Genomic DNA, 15,079 nt, shown 5'->3' on the forward strand with positions numbered 1-15,079 from the left:
AGCGCCACCCGTGCCCCAACTGTTGTATGTCAACGTGAAACAATTTATAATTTATCTCGAGTGTGCTAAAGATCACCTATGACAAATATCCACCGCGCTGCGCCGTTATAACGCTCCAAGTGATAAGCACGCAGATTTTAGATATCTGAAATTTCACGGCTTGGTTGTCGTTCCCACAAGGATTTAATATATTAATCAACATATCAAATGGTCAGCCTATGATATAAGGTCGCGATTGTAAGGCTTTGTAATATCATCCGTTACAACGCCGTTATAACGCTCCAATTGATAGGCACACAGATTTTAGTCATCTGAAGTTTCACGGCTTGGTTGTCGTTCCCACAAGGATTAAATTGGCATTGTTTATTTATGTCTGGAATAGTTATTAAACTCTGATAAGGGTACGAAATTCTATTGCAGAATACAGCAACAAAGTACAACAGACTGCCTGAACATGCATTGTGTCTGCTCGATGACAAATTAACCATGCACTATTTTACTGCTGGACAAATTTGCCACAGCTGATAAGGGTAAACCTGCAGAATAGGTCAAGTAGGCCATGTGGGTTAAAGTTGCATTGATAAGCTTATGAAGTGTGGAAATCTACTGCTACCATGTATGGTATTTACTTCAAAAACAGACCAAACACAGGCATGTGCAGACGTATGGATAGCGTACCAGGAAACAGCAATTATTTTATTAACACGTGTTAGATAGATGCTCCATACACGAAATGTGTTTTAAGTTTGCATGACGGAAATAATCAATACATTGACATGCACCGCCACACAGAACACCCTTTCAGTTGATAGGCTGGAGTGATTTGTACATTATTCAGTTGCTCATGTTACGTGCCACTCATATTTATACATTTGGGGAATGTAATAATCATGCTCATTAATTGTCGACGCCTATTGCTACATTATGTTAGGTAACATCGGAATGGACATTAGTGAAACATTATATAGCTACTACACTGTTTCCACTACTATTACTTCATTTACGGGTCTTCAACAACCAATGCGTGTCAGAGGCGACTTACTTCATTTACAGGCCTTCAACAACCCATGCGTGTCAGAGGCGACTAAAGGGATCGGGTGGTCAAGCTCACGGGTTTGATTGATGCATTTCATCAATGCTTACGATGTCAATCACTTGAATGTTTGGTACAGACTCGATTATTTACAGACCACCGTCATATTGCTGGGTGTGGCGTTAAACAACAAACAAAACAAATCAGTTATAGGTGTGAAAGAAATATCAGTGTCTAATGCCGACTTAAATGAGAATCGGATGGCAAGCTCTATGACGTGGTTGATTGTTTGTCATCGTACTCGATGTGGATGTGTAAGTTGATGAACCACGCGTCTACCAGGTCAAGACTCGAATAGTCTGTACACAAGCTGAGGTATGTCCTGTGAGTAGAAAATGTCGAAGTCATACTGAGAAAAAAATTCTTTATAAGCCAAACTATTACAACGAACGTATGCATAACGTACGAAGGTTCTTAAAATTTCAGAATGAAACAACCATCCATATCTTACCTCGATATTATTTCAAAGGGATTTCCATACAGGTATGCTGGGGTTGGGAGCTGGAAAGACAGAACGTGTTCCATCAGTTAGTGCTTCGAAAACATATCATGATGTGAGGGGGGGGGGGGGCAACCATTTTGTTTACCTGCAATACATAATCTTCCAGAACCATCAACATGTCCAGTGAACGGTTTATGTATCTTATTATTGCCAGCAAATTACACTCTTCGGACATTATCGGGACCAGAATATATTAATAATAAATATTCAACATATCAACACCAAGCCCTTGGATGATTGTAAGCTGGAGAAACCGCTCGGCAAGTAGCCAATTCATTTCAAGTCCACGTAAGGACCATAAACAGGCTCCAGCAACGGCACCAGACCACCAACACTACAGATGACCGACCACGTAGTGGAAGACCAAGGGTCACCACCCGACGTCAGGATCGTCAGATTGTGCGGCAGGATATTCATGATCGTTTTGTTAATGCTGCGGAAACTGTTCGACAGACCATGGGGACACACCAGCGACACATTAGTGCGGACACCGTGCGTCGACGATTGACGACACCTCCACTGTCACAGGCCACACCGAGGACCCATTCTGACACCACGTCATCGCCGGGACCGTCTTCAGTGGGCAACACAGCACCAGCATTGGCGCCACCAGCAGTGGAGAAGACGAGAGCCGTTATTGTATATATAAGTCAGCGACTAAACGTGTACATGTGTTCTGATACAAAGTAATTCCTGCTATTGAAACATGAAGATATACTTCTGACCTTTCTTGATTGTAATACATATCAATTCAATTGCAGAAACTGTTCTTGAGAATTTCGGGCACTATATGTACTCCCCTCCTTGCTCATCTGTTTCTTTATTCATAATAATATAAATAAAGCGACAAAGCCCTTTCCATATTCAATAGAAATCTCTGCATAAATCAGAGTCAATTGTACAATTCCGACTATATCATGAGCATGTGTTTATGAATCACTATCAAAAAGTAATGATAAGAAACGGAATATCTGCCTGGAATGGCAAAATCAAAACACAAGAAGTTTAAGCTTCACGTGTATCGATGATCTACTTTCGTTCAATAGTATTTAAACAACGATTTTCAGTGATATACTCTCATGAATTAGAAATAATAGAGACCAACGGAACCGTCTCTGTTTCATATTCAGATCTATGCATAAAGATTCAGGGCGATAAAAAGCCCTCCACATGGTTGTACAGCAAGAGGGATGACTTCAACATCCCAATCGTCAACTTACTCTACGCGAGAACCACGTAATTGTGAAACGTTATTTAGTTTTACATTCTGTATTCTGTGTGTGTGTACTCCGAAACCGATATGTTAAGTTATACATAAATGGGTATTATAAAGAACACCATGCTTACATTCCGTCGGCAAATCGTAGTCCATAAGGGACAGTTTTGAAAGGGGGAAGATCGCGGTCTACAGCCTGAAAAATAGTAACATGCACCCACAAAAAAACACTTAGGTATGAGTCTATCAATGTTATACTTCATTGTTTCAAGAAGAAGTCTTTATATGCTACGGGACACGCGCGGCACAGTGTTCTTTCTCATTCAAGGATCCGGCTGCCGGGGGGTATCATCAAGAAGATTTTGTATATTTCAGTGGTGTTCAAAACAACACTCAGAACTATTCCACCTATGTGACTGCGGAATTTAAATGCCAGTATTGACAAGAGAGAGCAATGATTGGTATAATGACTAACGTTCTAATCCGACTGTATGGACAAATGTAGAGACAGAGACGGTGTAGGCAGTGTGGGTGAAGTTACAGGTTACATTGTTACACATACCGTGACGTTGATGGCCGAGTAGAGGCGCCACTACCCTCCTGGACAGAGGCGGTGCAGACAGTGTGGGTGAGGTTACAGGTTACATTGTTACACATACCGTGACGTTGATGGCCGAGTAGAGGCGCCACTACCCTCCTGGACAGAGGCGGTGCAGACAGTGTGGGTGAAGTTACAGGTTACATTGTTACACATACCTTGACGGTGATGACAGATGTAGAGGCGCCACTACCCTCCTGGACAGAGGCAGTGCAGACAGTGTGGGTGAAGTTACAGGTTACATTGTTACACATACATGTACCTTGACGGTGATGACAGATGTAGAGGGATTACTACCCTCCTGGACTGATGCGCTATATTCTGACTTGGTAAAGTTGGGACTGTTGTCATTCTGATTTGTTATATTAACTTGAATGGTTGTAGATGCACTATTTCTATCTGGTGTGGACGTTTCGTTTCCCCTCCCCTACCCTCCCCTACCCTCCCCTCCCCTCGCCTGGCCTCACCCCACCTCACCTAACCTCACCTCACAATTAAAAGAAGCCATATTACGTTTCCTACATGAAGCTATATAAGTACGCGGCCTAATTATATAAAGTAAAGTACACGGTGCCTGAGACTACTTTAGTTCTTGCCAAAACCAACGTTTTTTTGCAAAAATATATGACATTTGATCTGAAATAAATACACGAAGGTGTGTAATATATCTGAAGCAAAGGTATGCATTGTGTTACCGTCAGTGAAATACTTTGTCCCTGTTCATAATCCAGGATGGTGTTATCCTTCACTTTGATCAGCAGAGTTGCCGATCTTTGGACACTGGACGGGACAATCTCAAAATACGTCGTTGAATAAGAATCCAATGTCAATGAAAGTTTGGCGTTGTACCCCTATAAAATATTACATATGCTTGAAAAAAAAATTAGACGTTGAACACAAACTAGAAAACAAATAGTTTATTCCCCTCAGACACAATAGAAAACATATCAGACCTTGAAGACATGGAACCTTCTTATGCGTAACAACTTCTTTATTGCTTGTCACGACATTACAGGGCTACGTCTTGCCCCTTCAACGAGAATGTTGGGGAAAAAATATCTTTTCCTCAGCTGTTACAAAAAACATACGTTAAATTGTGATATACTGACTTTTCAGAAAAAAATAATGTAATATGGTTCAAAACAAATTCTTTCATGACCCAGGAACTACATCTTGAATTGCTGACTATCACGTTTTTCCTGGATTTTAACGGAATAATAAACTTCTCTTCCCTAAAATATTCGCCATATATAACATGCTTATGTATTGTGAATCATGGTGTCCTCAAACCTGGTCCTTGTCCTCTACATGTACTGTTTGTGTCATGAAGGTCATTGGTATCCATGTCGGCATGTTTTCCTGGATGGTAGCCTCGCAGTTGGAGCTGCTGAACCTAGGAGAGTTATCGTTCTTGTCCTGGATGGTCACAGTCACAGTGTCGTTGGCGGTATCACCGAATGTACTCGGAGACGTCACCTCTACAGCCTGAACACAGAACAGCGAGGACGGTACACAATGAGAGAGTGACATTTTTCGCCGCATGGAGCAGTTTTCTAACCCTATACATTGTGGGGACACCAAGAACTCTCTTTACCCATATACCGACATGGGGAAACGAATGTAACGAATCAGCCCCTTAATCTCTGGGTCACCCATTCACTCCGAGTCATGAGCCAACATCATAAACCAACATAACTGAATGAACTTGTTTTTTTAGAATACATAGCCATTTCCCCTTTAGTACTTCCAAGCCAACTCGTATGAACATATTGCGACCTCACGGGGCATGGCTCCCATGCCATATTAGTTGGGAATAGTCAGTAGGACAGATACATGCAGACCTGTCACCAAATATGATGATAATTAAGGATATTAGGTTTTACCTGGACATCGATAACACATATCCCATTGTTCTGAGGGACTATCCCGCTATCTCTGTCAGCATCATGGATTAGGTCAATTATTCCTTTTGTTGGGTGGATGTTGAAATATCTTGGATATGTGCCTAAAATATCAAGGGAACATCATGACACGTACACTATGATAATATACACTCATCTAGTATCTTTGTGTTCTCCAAAATGATGAATATGAAATGTAAATACCGCCCGTGATCCTGTAGGTGATGTTGGGGTTGCCTCTGTCTCCAGCCTGTGCCGAGATGGTCACGACGTTGTTGTTCTGAAATCGGCATTTGTGAATATTTTCCAAAAATGTTCTGTGATACTTTGTGATAATGTACACGTCTATATATGACAAGTTGTTTAATTGACAGAGCAGTCACTGATGTCATATAGAACTATCCTCACCACAGCATGGTCCTCCCAGATATCAGGTAAGTACGACCTTCCAGTAAAGTATGGTAGTGTGTCCTGGACATCTGTTACAGACACAAACAGTTGGGCCTCGCTGGTCAGACCTCCTCCGTCCTGGTAGGAGGAAATACAGGATGTGTAATTACGGTACGTTAACATCGGTACATGTTCATAGGTTTACAATAACCGTGGCATTATACTGTCAAACATTTATATATGGCTTCTGTGTCATACTAACGAGTCAAAAAGAACAAGCGACAGGTAGTCCGACAAGATTTTCCGAACTGTAGACAAAAAGGTGTCTCTGTCACCAGCCCAAAACACACCGAAACAAAATGGTAGCCAGCGCTATAACACAATATATACACAATAACCTACACGAATCCCTGTAAAATTTAGGTTAGTATACATGTTCTGGTTCTAAGAGGCGACGGAATAGATCTTGGTTGATTGCATGTCTTCGTACCCCGACGGGGTTGTACGTTGTTCATAATATCAACCACTCGGTTGTCTGGTTGAGAGAGGGCGCAGTCATATAGCTGGAGTATTTTGATGTCAAGAATTAATGCCACCAGGTGTTGGCGAAATGGGTGAGCATGTCCCGCACTGCTGTTATCATTCACCATGAATAATGTGCTGGTTAGGGTACCCCCTCTAAATATATAGGTGACCCCTGCTGCTCCACTATAAGGGTCAGGTTGAACTAGAAACAATACTACGACAGTCTTGGTTCAGGAAATAGCTAGTGCTCCCTCAAGAAGTGTAAGAACTCACAAGGATACAATGGTAGATGTATCTTTGGATTGTTGGTAGTATACAAGAAGAGCAATAAGTATGGAAAAACATGGAAAGAATGAATATCCAAATTCCATCAAGTACTAACTGTAGCAACAATTGTGACCTGATAGAAACTAAGAGTTTCATAGTCCAGGGCTCAATCAGTGTCACGTTACAAGTCCTCGACACCTGAAACTTGCTTCTGACATCCCCACTTGATGTCTGAAAATTTACAAAATCAGTGGATTTGTCATACACGTACAGTCACACGCGTGAAAGAAGTTATAACTTGCAATATTGTATTTATTCACACACACACACACACACACACACACACACACACACACACACACACACACACACACACACACACACACACACACACACACACACACACACACACACACTGACAAAACCATACACCAATATCTGATGATATTATATTCTGATTTGATACCGCTATTACATGACAAAGTATCTACTTCATGTTGTTGGCAGAAACGGTTAACACACTTCAGTGTGTATTTATCTAAGGTTAACATGGTTTCACTGGCATTAAGTTCTGAATTAACAGTGTTTAAACACTACATGAAGAACTATAGAAGCATGTACCTTCATGGTGTAGCTCACTAAGCCCCTATCCCTGTATCAGGGTCTGTACTATTGGCGGTGAAGATGACAGAGTTGACGCTGTGATTCTGAAATAAGGATCCAGGATAAGGACAACTATAGATGTCGTCAAGAGGATGACTTGAACTCAGTTGCTTTGCAATGCCACCCCTGAGCTCGCATACTTCTTCATGTATGTACTTCTCTCATTAATCAGTATTTCTGGGCATCCAAGTAAACCGTGGAGGTTTGTGAAATGCCGTTCTGTGTTCATTGTGAGAAAAGAGTGCATATTGCCAAATTGCTATCTGTGTGAAATCATTCATGCCGAGTTTTAAAATAGACGAAGCATACATGTGTTAATTTTGGAACACGTTGTTTAAAATGCTCGTCAATAGAGATCTTAATGTTCTACTGAAGATTACTCAACATCACGGTGAATTTACGGCGCTTATAATCACCGGTATATAAATCATAAAGTCTACCTACCGGTGTTGATAGATTAGTAAATAGAATCATGTTCTCATGAAGCTGACAAATATACCTACCGGAGTTGATGGATTAATGGATGGAAACAAGTTGCCATGAACGTATCTGAGTTGATGGATTAGTGGTGAGAGACATGTTGTGAAGTTGACAAGTGTATCTACCAGAGTTGATGGATTATAATTAATGGAAACAAGTTGCCATAAATCCCATAAGTCTACCTACCGGAGTTGATGGATAAGTAGATGGAAACAAATTGCCATGAACCCGACAAGTCTAACGGAGTTGATGGATTGGTGGTGAGAAACATGTAATTATGAAGCTGACAAGTGTACTTACCAGAGGTGATGGATTATAATTAATGGAAACAAGTTGCCTTGAACCCGACAAGTCTATCTATCTGAGTTGACGGATTAGTGGTGAGAAACATGTTATTATGAAGCTGACAAGTTTACTTACCAGAGTTGATGGATTAGTGGATTGAAACATATTGTCGTGAAGTTGACAAGTGTACTTACCGGAGTTGATGGATTAGTTGCCGTAAAGACTAGTCTCAGTGAGCTGCCGTCCTGAATATATGAATGCATATCATCAGCAGAGATATTTTTCATATGCTGAACATGAGGAAATTTCTCTATCACCTGTTATTTCGAGTAAATTTCAAAAGCTGTACAGATAATTCAAACGCACTTAGCGTCAGGTTGCATCAGTTAATACATTTTGAGAGATATCGACTATACAATGCCAAAAAGGTAGAGGATATTGAGAATCAGCTTGACAATATGCTACTGGCAAATGGATATGTTAATAGTATGATCATATCTGCTGAGAAGTAGGCGATCAGATCTATGGGGGTCTAATAGGTGGTGTGCTGAGATGGTGGCGTACTAGGTCGTTAAAGAGGTCAGGGGTCAAATTCGAAAGTTGCATTCTGCAGCCAACGTCACTAAAAACGTGTGTAAAGCCAGCTCTGTTGGCCAGACATGCACGAATGTTGTTCCAGTCATCAGCGAGAGCAACACCGAGCTCATTGAGAGTGGCGGGTGCATCTTGACGTCGCCGTACACGTTTGCAAATGACGTCCCAGACGTGTTCAATGGGGGAAAAGTAGGGACTGAGTGCGACGTGTTGCTGTTGGAGGAATGAGCACGTGCATTATCATCTTGAAAGATGAAATGTTGCCCAAAACGTTGTCCAAATGGCACAACGAGTTTTGCAATAATGTTGTCCCGATAGCATTGACTTGTGACTCTGCCATGTACAATATGGAGTGCAGTTCGGTCATTTGGAAACAACCCCTTACAATTATGGACCCACTCCCAAAACGATCATGCCATACGACGTCAACGTCCATGAAACGCTCATAAAGACGTCTCCAAACCTGATTTCTTTAGGTCATGGAAGTCGACGGTGAAACTCGATTCGTCAAAAAGATTGACATACGTCCAACGTCGGTTATCCTAGTGCAGACGTTCCCTACTCCACTGACGTCTCTGAGTCAAATGGCATGCATTGCATTGGTGGGATGACACATGGACGTCGAGCACGCAAATGCCATCTGTGCAGACGATTTCGCACCGTCGGGGCATGTACTCTTACACCAGTTGCCTGTGGCAACCGGTCCCTTATCTGAGTGGCAGTTTGTAACCGATTCTTAATGCCTTCGATCTGACTAATCTGTCCTGGGCTGGAGTTGTTGTCCTTGGTCATCCAGAGCTGCGTCGATCTTCGAAGTTATGTCTCTGTTGGTACCGGGACCACAATCTGCTGATGACAGATTGAGGAACATACAGCGTTTGGGCAATGATATTCTGACCTGTGCCCACCTCCAACATGCCTGTACCATGTAAACCTTTAGCACGTTGCAAACGTCGCATGATCAATGCTATTGTTTCCTTTATGATTAAATGTGTTTAATACCGTATCTGTGAGCATTTGGTTCCACAAACACAAAATGCGTCGCCTCACAACCGAGTCTGAGTGACAATGGTAAATCTGGTATATCAGCCCCGGTCCGAGGTCACGTGCTTCATGACTATCACAGTGTTGAGTTTTGGAACTTGATTTCTTCAGAAATGTTATTGCCACATTAATCGTTACTTTCATTGCCAGGCGTTGGTGTATTTTCTTGTAGTTGACCCCAAAAACAAAGTATCCCTTCTTTTCTATTTTGCAAAGTTTATGTACAAAACGTCAACGACAGAGAATAATCACTCTCGATTATCTGCCGAAACAGATTTTATAGGGCGTGAAAGGCAAATACAGGTGAAGATGTTATGGATGGATCATTGAAAATTATGGATGACTCCAGATGTTTTTGAAAAGAGTGCGTACGTCCTCCTGTATGGGTAGCACCCACTACCAAAACAATTTGAAGAAAAATGTTAATGTTTGTTCATTTCCTAACGCTACACACTGGTGTTCCTGCCTTGCGACGAGGGAATGTAAACAATCTTACATCTAAAATATTTATTTAAACAGTACGCTTGCTTCATTTTATTACAACTATTTTAAATGTGTTAGATCTTCTCGTTTCCCCACGAAATAGGACATTGTGGTGAGCGATAGAAGACTGTAAGCATTTAACAGATAAGTCTGGCAAACATGTTAATACTTTAAGGTTGTATTCCGTTTACCAAGCCGTGATAGATTCTGGAATATTGCACAAATCAGGGTTATAAAATACTCATCCACTAATCACTATTTACCGGCCCAATATCGGCTCATAATGTGTGAGTGAGTGAGTGAATATTGTCAGCGACCAAATTCCTTTTTTCACTCGAGATAAGTCATCCTACCACAAGAGGAATTATTTACAGACACAATTCTATTGATTAAATACAAATTTATATTATTATAAAGCTTATATCCAGTCAGTATTTCTCAAAGTGCATTACTGTCTGGAGTATAAACTACTGATATATAGATCAATCTAAACAATAACAAAACAATGAGAAAGTAATAACAAAGTGATCAAGCAATCCTAATATGCTACTGTAGAAAAAGTGTTAACAAACATGCTGTCTGTCTGTCTGTTTGTCTGTCTCTCTCTCTCTCTCTCTCTCTCTCTCTCTCTCTCTCTCTCTCTCTCTCTCTCTCTCTCTTTCGATGTCTGATAATTTAAACATACTCTGTGGAAGATATACAGGAAAGACTAACTGTTTCATAGTCCAACTGTCTATGTTGAACTATACTGGCCTTGTAAAAGCCGATGATACTAATATGCTGGTCAAGATACACGTATTGTTGTGTTGTCGGTGACAGTGTCAAGGTGATGTGGGAAGGGGTTGTATTTCTCACAGTCAGAACTCCGATAGAAGAACCTAGAACAGATTTGCAGATTCGTGTTGGTGCAACAATACACTCCAGAACAATTTGTTATCGTTTTCTGAAATCATATGCTGAACAATTGCTGAACCTACGACGCGTGTATGCAGATCATTTGAACATAAGTTGTCATACTTATACAGATGGTATGCTATTGAGTTATCACACAGATTCTTCATTATTAAAAGTGACACACGTGAAGGTGCCTGAAATGTGTGTCCCGATTCGAGCCGTGGCGTTGTTCTATTACACTTATGACTACAACCCATAGACAACATCGGACAATATCTCCGTCAATATGGCCACGTCTATGTGAGAACTTACCTGCTGCTCTGTCCTCAGGTACCTGTATTGTATTTATCGGATCAAATGTAGGCGGCAAACAAACCACAACTGTAAAGAAAAACAGAAGAAGAAGTGTATCATCGATACGCCGTACAGGTGTAGGTTGAAGAACGGAAACGGCTTACATAATACTCGCTCAGTATATAAAATTATTTAAGAATGACATGATACATTATAGGATTAACCTGTCTTTGAAATATTTTATTATTCACCTACACGGACATGTGTCACTAGCAAAGTGTAAGGGATATACACAAACTACCATGACAAAATAATCATCACTCCGAATCTAAAACGATGTTCATTTTCCATGCACAAATATTCAAACTGCTGACAGAGTACCCTCCCTTTACTGCTTTAAATGCGTGAGAGACCAAAGACAAGTTAGTTCACGTATGAAAAATAGTGTAACCAGTGTCCTCGATCCTAGAAAATGATAACGCTAATACCGTTAATATTCGTGTAGCTTTGTCACATGAATATCGCAATATCGATCAATTGACGAAACATTGACATCCATCACAATCTTGTTGTTGTACAACCAATTCTGGTGACTTGAAAGGGATTTTACAAGATAATGAAAACTAATGATATAGTTTATTCTAATAACATTATTACTAGTATCCATTTTGTTACATGAAACCTAAGGAAAATCATTCAGCCATAGACTAAATAACACATTGATGCCATGATCATGCTTGCTTTTTCCACACATGTTCAAGTATGCATGGCTGTCATACGTCATAAATTACAATGATAAATGGTACACTACGTGACTCACCCTTCCAGAGAGAAATAAGCAGGACAACTGCAGGTGTCCATTTGGGACCCGACATCTCCGCGCAGCCGTGTTAAAAAGCTCGAATCAAAGAAAGAGGGTATCTAAAAACGGGGATACATGTATGCTCCACAATCATGTTCTCATTTTTAGTCCAGGTGAAGACGTTGTATCTGGTGCCGTGTACAAAACTGAGGCATTGCCTCTGTAGACGAGTCCTAACCTGACATACAATGATCTATGCAATACGCCAACAATGTCTAAAAATACGTTAACAATGGTGTTTACAATACGCTTTTATTCGAACAATATGAATATTAAATGCTTTCGCAATTAATTGACGCAAATAAATATCATGAAAACGGATCATGGTCGATCAAAACAGTTGCAGAGATATGAACGTTTTAAAGAAAAAGATTTCGAATGTTTCATCATTTGCCATGGCATGCGTGGCATGCTTTTGTTCTTACACTCTTAATCTTAAAACGTCTATGTATGGAAGTACCTGTACTAAACGTGTTCATTTACAAAACATCCCTATGTTCCATTACAGTTACAACTATTGTTAGTTTTTCAGTTGGTTTTCAGTGTTAGGAGACAACCCGAAATGCCCAGTTGAGTCTTTTGTGAAATAGCTTTGCCTTTTGAACAAATGTTGTGCCAAGTTAATCCAATAACCAAATTCAAAGCAACAGAATGATATTATTACAGTGCTGTGCACCTCGGCCACAACTATCTTGACTCTCGTCAACTCTATGTAATTAGCAAACTCATAATGTGATGTCGATTATAAATCTTATTAGTGTTAGGAGACGACCCAAGGTCTCACCAACTCGATAGTAAAAGGGTTGTAAACAATGAAGGGAATTGAACCTGGGTTTTAAGTACACGACCCAACACATTTACCACAAGATTTCTCCACACCTCCATTTATGGTGACTGGATTGATACATACCTAGACTTATTCCTGTCCCTGTGATGAATCCCTCTTAAGGAATATCCTGAGTATACCAACCGGATTCTTGATCACATACCCACTGGGACGCACGGACCAGGATGTTGCATCCGACCGAGGATCGTGACGTTAATAGGAGTGGTTATCTCGATTCTCTGATTAGACATGACCATATTGCTACTTGAACTTATACTATCTGGCTGACATGTACAAGCACAGTCATCTTTTATTATCTAATCACGCTTGCTCATTATGCATACTTTATACTGTACATACAGATAGGCATGTTGTCTGTGAAATTATCTAAAGTGTCATTCGTTGCAATGGTTGCTTCACACAGCATTTCTCCAGACAGCATAGGTGTTTGTCGACATTTTTCACCAGAAAACTGTCAGTGCGACGTTAATTTATTTATTATATCTGCGAAATATCTCAGGATGTTCACCAATAGTTTATGTCACCCGAGTCTTGTACGAGATCAAACAATTACCAAAATTCGATTAAACTGTTTGATAAGCAGAATCGATAAGATTCACAGAAATAATGGGGCACAGGGATAAATCGACCTTCCTTGAATGTGTCAAAATGAGGAATGACAACCTACTCTCGCGTGTGGAGCTACTACGTCAGACACGTGCACACTCTAGGATGCTTGTTGGTGTTTAGTTTCACATTCACGAAGGTCCTCGCATAGGATGTTTGTTGTGAGCACACATCTTTGTTATAATACTTGTTATTAACATTTATATATGTTTTCAAAGACAAAATTTAAGAATGACATTTTATGATAGGAGATAATCACGCTTGTGTGTTTCTGGATGGTAAATACCCTGTTTAGGAATCATCGGCAGGCAGGGAAATCGGTATTGTAACTTGTGAAAAGGTAATTTTATACTGCATCTGTGAAATTCACCACCAACTCTTGTTTTGAGAAATGCCAGTCATAATGTTGACAAAAGGAAGACATCTGACAGGGTGCCAAAGGGTCAAAGAGATCCCATCCAATGTTATCCCAAATATCAGTTGCTGGAGGAAATACGTCATCATCCACATGGACGCCACAGTTAGCCGCCACATTGCAAGAAGAGTGGATCCTGGTGTACCACCTCCAATAACATGAATCACAAACTTTCATTGAAATTGCAGAGGTCTTGAGACCAAGTCCAATGAGTTACAAGTGTTAGTGCAAAATTGATCAGCATCGTGTCAACAAGAAACAGATATCAAACGGACTGAGCAATTCGATTTGAATCAGTTTAGTTCATATATTTAATTCTGCCCCCCAAGTGATCATACAGCTTGGGATCATTCATCTTGGCGAGAAAGGATGCCATTATCAGCCCTGTACCAGTATGAACGATGTAAGTTATAATTATTTGTGGGGAAGCGCAATTACTAAAATTCGTGAAGATTTTCAATTGAGAGTTAGAAACATATAAACACTCTGCCAATGCCAAATAATCGGAATTAGTTTCGTCTCAAACAGATTCAAACTAAATAAAGTACATTTCACGGTCAGTCAATGATGATCTGTGAATCTACCTTCATGCATTTTACACACACACACACACACACACACACACACACACACACACACACACACACACACACACACACACACACACACACACACACACACACACAAACACACACACACACGCACGCACACACACACACACACACAAACACACACACAGAAACAAACACGCGCGCGCGATAATATCAGGCGATAAGCAAAAGAAAAAGTATGTTTTTTACTTATCTTTACTCACACGCTTATTTGAGATACAATTATCCAATGATAGGCATGTTTTGCATGCACGTGTGACACATGTTGCAGTACCGAGGGCAATAGCGACAGGCCGTACATGTTCATATACGCAATAAATTCTCTTCCTTATCTTGCATATAATTTTGAAATATTTAAGGGAAACTGGTCTGTATAGTAACTTGAATACATGTTCCTGTTGAATAACATGTTTTTACTGTAGTTCATGTTGTTGTCTTTATATGTTTAAATTTGACGATATGGTTTGTTTTGAACTGCATTTGTGATATTTGCCTGACTGTTTTTGACG

At 40.4% G+C, this 15,079-nt stretch overlaps 1 long non-coding RNA gene across 1 annotated transcript; it reads right to left on the bottom strand.

Annotated features, from left to right (window-relative positions):
- Nucleotides 1-4,324: 4,324 nt before the first annotated feature.
- On the bottom strand, nt 4,325-6,707 carry LOC139467991 (uncharacterized). Its single transcript, XR_011653656.1, has 5 exons — nt 6,608-6,707; nt 5,719-5,838; nt 5,515-5,590; nt 5,293-5,414; nt 4,325-4,894 (listed from the first exon to the last, which is right to left on the bottom strand). It is a non-coding gene; the product is annotated as an uncharacterized lncRNA (long non-coding RNA).
- Nucleotides 6,708-15,079: the final 8,372 nt, after the last annotated feature.

The sequence above is a fragment of the Haliotis cracherodii genome, unplaced genomic scaffold (assembly GCF_022045235.1).
Source record: "Haliotis cracherodii isolate W230 unplaced genomic scaffold, xgHalCrac1.p SCAF_2, whole genome shotgun sequence".
Lineage (NCBI taxonomy): Eukaryota > Metazoa > Mollusca > Gastropoda > Lepetellida > Haliotidae > Haliotis > Haliotis cracherodii.